The following is a 6,065-nucleotide window of genomic DNA, read 5'->3' on the forward strand; positions in this document are numbered from 1 at the left end:
CAGATTCATGTCCCCCCATCTCTGCCCCCAGATTCATGTCCCCCCATCTCTGCCCCCAGATTCATGTCCCCCCATCTCTGCCCCCAGATTCATGTCCCCCCATCTCTGTCCCAGATTCATGTCCCCCATCTCTGCCCCCAGATTCATGTCCCTCCATTTCTGCCCCCAGTTTCATGTCCCCCCCATCTCTGCCCACAGATTCATGTCCCTCCATTTCTGCCCCAGTGTCATGCTGTTCTCCCCCCTCCCTTCGTCTGCCCCCAGTGTCATGAGCCCCTTCATTCCACCTCAATATTTAAAGAGGACCTTCCACCATTTTGCCCACTGGCAGTTCTATATACTGCCGGAAAGCTGACAGTGCGCTGAGTTCAGCACACTGTCGGCTTTCCCGATGTGGGCCCAGTGTGAAAAGCTTACGGTCCGGTACCGTAGCTCTTCTATGGTCAGAAGAGCGTCTCTGACACTCAGTCAGAGACGTCCTTCTTCACAGCACAGCCAATCGCGCTGTGCTGTGAGAGCCGGGAGGAACGCCCCCCTCCCTCCCTGATAATGCTCGTCTATGGACGAGTACTGCGAGCAGAGGGAGGGGGCGTTCCTCCCGGCTCTCACAGCACAGCGCGATTGGCTGTGCTGTGAAGAAGGACGTCTCTGGCTAACTGTCAGAAACGCCCTTCTGACCATAGAAGAGCTACGGTACCGGACCATAAGCTCTTCACACCGGACACAGATCGGGAAAGCCGACAGTGTGCTGAACTCAGCGCACTGTCAGCTTTCCGGCAGTATATAAAACTGCCTGTGGGCAAAATGGTGAAACGTCCGGATTCAACTTGGATCCGGCGTCCCTTGGCTTGTGCGGGCCGCACAAAATTGTTCGGGGGGCCGCATGCGGCCCGCGGGCCGCGAGTTTGAGACCCCTGTGTTAGGCTGTGATATATACATAAGAATGCCGCCCCTGCTACCTCTTGTGTCACCCCCTCTACCTCATAGATTGTAAGCTCTTGCAAGCAGGGCCCTCAGTCCCATTGTGAAATGACGTTCTTTATGTACGTTATGTATCTGTCTGTATTTGAACCCTACAAATTGTACAGTGCTGCGGAATATGTTGGCGCTATATAAATAAAATTTATTATTATTATTATTATTATTATTAGAACAATCTGCAAAAGCTGAGTACTTGACTTGCCTATTTCCAATGTGTATATCTGCAATGTCAGGGTTATTACTATGCTATTTAGTAGATGTTCCATAACAATTGCATACAGCATTGGATAGAGGGGATATCCTTGGCGTGTGCCATTATGAAGGTCAAAAGTACATGAGAATGTCCCATTGACTCTGATCTGTGCCCGGGCAAAGGATTATAAATCAATAATATGTTGAAGAATCACTTGGCACAATCACTGTTGATGGAGGGATGACTCCATAAAGTCAAGCTCTCCATTCCCTTATCTTACTTCCTCCACTGTGATGGCCAACTTGCTCTTTGTCCTGAGGAAATTCCATGCATGTGTTGTGTAAGTCAAGCTCAGCACTGAAGTTGGATGTATATAGCTTATCACAGTGCATGCACCAGGGGCTCTATGACAAGAAGAGCCCTGGTGCATGCGCAGTGATTGGCTGAAGCCAGGAATGGACATCTGGCCTCAGGTCTGAGCTTGACTTGCATGGTGCATGTGCAATTGGACTAGGGGGGAACAAAATGGGCTGAGGAGAGCTTGAGTTCATGTGCTAGCTGTTCACGCTCTTGAGTTCAAAATTCTAATTTACATGTAGGATAAAAATGATTTTTCTAAGAATGAAAACATTGCTCTTTCATTATACAGATTACATTGGAGAAGATGTGGAATGTCCTATCAGATACTGATGACTGTTTCAGTGGCTAAATCCTGCTGACAGGTTCCTTTAAAGCTCTATTCTCCTAGGCAGGTAAGGAGTGCTTAAAGGGTCTACATCTCTAAAAGCAACTTTAGAGTTAACTTTCCATTAAACATTATTATATAGGAGATGTAGATAGTTACTTCATTCCTCAATGACATCTCCATTAAACCAGAGTTCCCAGCATTCCTTGACTTTAACAAGTTTAATACAGATATAAATGAGTGTAAGGAGCAGACAATCTGTCAGACAGTGAGAAGGATGGAAGGGGAAGAGGTTTCTCACTGTTAGGGTCCATACACACGGAGTAACGTGAGGCTTTTTTGTGCTTATTTTTGTGATTATTTTTACGGCCGTAAAAAGACGTTTCCATTGAGTTCTATAGTAAAATACGCCTGTATTTTTACGTCCGTTATTTTACAGGTGTATTTTACTATAGAACTCAATGGAAACGTCTTTTTACGGCCGTAAAAATAAGCACAAAAAAACGCCTCGCGTTACTCCGTGTGAATGGACCCTTACTGTGTGCAAGGGAGACCTGAGATGGGAAATGGAGAAAGTCTCTGTAAGAACAGGTGACGGGAAAGTATCCCCTAGGTGCAACATAGAGTGGTCAGATACAAATGCACCTTGTTATGGTTGGACTGTTACAGGAGAGTGCCAAATGATACTCATGTGTGCCCTAATTTTGACAATAATGGACCCTAACACTCTAGCAGAAAACAGATCCAACTGGAGGTGACTTTGGCATGACTTGCCACTAGGGTTTATTTCTTATAGGTTCATTCATTTACAATATATTACATATAATTGATTATATGTATACAATGATAGCAACAGAGATTACAATGTAGATATAATTGATTGTGAACAAGTTATACACATATGGAGGGTGGGCATCAGGGTCATATGCTCTGGTAAAAACAAGGAACCACATTGTAGCAGCACGGTGGCTCAGTGGTTAGCACTGCAGCGCTGGAGTCCTAGGTTCAAATCCTGCCAAGGTCAACATCTGCAAGGAGTTTGTATGTTCTCCCCATGTTTGTGTGGGTTTCCTACGGGTAGTCCAGTTTCCTCCCACGCACCAAAGACATACTGATAGGGAATGTAGATTGTGAGCCCTATATGGGACAGGGACTGACAATATCTGTAAAGCGCTGTGGAATATGATGGTGCTATATAAGTAAGTGTAATAAATAAATAATAATTGTGATTCTGTGTCCTCTCTTACAAAGACCAAGGTTGCGTAAAAAAGAGGAATGGTAATGGCTTTCACTAGGTTTGACCTCAGTATTTTTCTTCATGAGTATAAGACTCCTTCTCTTCTCCATAGGTACCATAAGCAACAGAGGAGGAATTCTCTCGAGCCCCACTCCACCTTTCTTTTCCTTCTTTGGATTTGTTAGATCTGATGGCATGGTCCATTGCCCCTTTTCTACATCTTACATCCTAGGGTTCTGGATCCCTTTATATTTCTATGTTAGTAGTGAAATTCTTCATATTCCTCTTTGCTTAGTTCACAGCTGCATCTGTCTAAAATAATTTGGAATTTCCTTAAATTATGTTTTCCCTCCCTGGCAGCTCATACATCATTTACAGGTTTGGTTGCATCTTCAACAGCACAACATATGCGATTCGTCAATTCTTAGGTCATCGCTGTTCACTTCTATTTGCATTTGCTTTGATTATTTTTTTTCCATTGGACCTAAGGTGTTGCTTGAGTTTTAATTCTGAAATATGTCATCAAAAAGTCATATGTAGACAAGACGCTCACGACCTTAAGCTGGTTGATATTTATGTCCATAGAAGAGAACAAGTTTTGAGGTTATCCTCTATTGATAGTATACATGGGGGAGTGACCACTGGATCCTACATTGATCCTGAGAACGAGGGTCGGGGTCCCCCAATCTGATGGAATGACAGGCTAAGCATAAACCCTGGTGCTCCATTCATTCTCTTTGGGAGTGCTGACATAGCAGAGTATGAACAATGATACACATGCTCAGCCTGCTGTTTTCAGGATTGGTAAGGGTCTCAGTTATCCTCTATCCAATTGATCAAAAAAAACAATCCAAAAACCATTATGATAGAAGTCACACAACAGTCTGGCTCTGCTACATCAGAAGCATGAGTGGGCTGAGACTTGCAGTTCCACTACAACTGAAGACACAATAAGCTGAGAAAGACGACCACTAAAGGGTTCTTTTTATTTGAAATCTCCTTTACCTTACAGAGGAGGACATTGACCTTTTCAAATGTGGTCACCTTGAGGTTTAGCTAATAAAAGCAGGCAGCTCATAAATATTCCATGTATATTCAAAGGTAGAATATGTAACTCACAGATTCCTTGCTGCCGAATAATGTGCCAAAGAGATAATGGAAAATGTTTAAGATGAACTTTTCCAATTCTTATTCTTGAATTTCAATCGCTCCATGTGCCCAATCTATGGCTGGAGGGACTGTGGTTATACTGTGGAGGTAAATGCCCTTCGGCATTGATAACAGGACACATCTGCATAGGCAAGAGGAAGGATTTCATGCTTGTTTAAACATCTAAACCTGTATGGATGCACGATTAAATAAACATCTATAATATGGAAGTCTTGTGTGGTCGTTGAAGAAAATAAAAACATGGCTGCTTTCTCCTAGAAACAGCAACACTCAACAGCTGAGCAGAAACATATCTATTGCAGTGAATAGGACTGAGTTACAAAACCACTGGACAAGTCTGGGACTGATTTTAGAAGACAGCAGACATACTTGTCTGATAACCCTTGTTCACACATAAACACTAATTCATGTTACATATACTAAATATATATCTGTGTAAATAGTTGAGTAATTTTGTAAATACATTTAACTACTTTTCTGAACTATAACCTGCAGTAATTCTGCTTTTTGTTACAGGAAACAGTCTGTAAGATTCTTGTCCAATACTCCCTTAACAGTTTGATGGTCCTCTATAATACAGGACCTGTTATATTGATAACACCTTCAAGAATTCAGCTCAGTGGATCAAGAAGTGGCTACTGGGACATGTAATCTCTGAAGCCAACTTTGACTGCATACAGTTAGGCTGTAATTACTAAAGTATGTGCACAGTGACTCTAGCCGCAGAATAATAAGTTCAGCTCTGGAGTATAGTACAGGAAGTAATTCAGGATCGGTACTAAATAAATAATCTACTGTATGTCAGTGGTGACTCTAGCCTCTCTGCTGCCTGAGGTGGACGATCAAAAGACACCCCCGAACTCAATATGGGGGGTGGGGAGGTTTGGGTGCTAGGGGTAACATTACAATGAATACAGTGCAGTAATATTTTGTTACTTACATGATATGTCTTCTCACATTTCCCGTCTCTTCCCTTTGGAGCGCCATGACCACTTCTTCCAGCTGTGACTTATCTCTGTAAAGTTTGCAACACAGACATCTTTGACTCCTCACTTCCCCACGCACCTGATCTATATATATATATATATATATATATATATATATATATATATATATATATATAAAATGCCCCTTCTATTCATAGTTTCATAATGTCCTCTAAAGGACGCTTTTATAAAAGTCCCTTGCATGCCGAATTATGCCCCACAGCGGCCCCTGCAGCCTCTATTATGCCCCACAGCGGCCCCTGCAACCTCTATTATGCCTCACAGCGGCCCCTACAGTCTCTATTATGCCCCACAACAGCCCCTGCAACCTCTATTATGCCCCACAGTGGCATAATAGACTGTGGGGATAATAGAGGTTGAGTGGGCCACTTTGGGGCATAATTGAGGTTGCAGGGCCACTGTGGGGCATAATAGAGGTTGCAGGGATGGATATGGGGCATAATAGAGGTTTCAGGGGCCTTTGTGGGTCATAATAGAGGTTGCAGGGCCATAGTGGACCCTGCAACCTCTATCATGACCCACAGTTACCCACCCAACTATTATGCCCCACAGTTGTTCACCTAACCTCTGTTATGCTTCATAGTGACCCACTGATTAACTATTATTATACTCTGGAGTCTTTTCAGACCATGAATCTAGTGCTCACTTTATTGCATCCTACAAGCCACATATTTGACCTCTGTTACATCTGAAGCACATAGTGTAGACTTTGTGGAGCCTAGTAAGTACATGCAGAGGACAAATATGCATAATCAGTTCAGTCAAGAAAATCTCAGCTCAGCTGCGTGGTTT

This window comes from Leptodactylus fuscus, chromosome 7 (assembly GCF_031893055.1).
Source record: "Leptodactylus fuscus isolate aLepFus1 chromosome 7, aLepFus1.hap2, whole genome shotgun sequence".
In the NCBI taxonomy this organism is placed as follows: Eukaryota; Metazoa; Chordata; class Amphibia; order Anura; family Leptodactylidae; genus Leptodactylus; species Leptodactylus fuscus.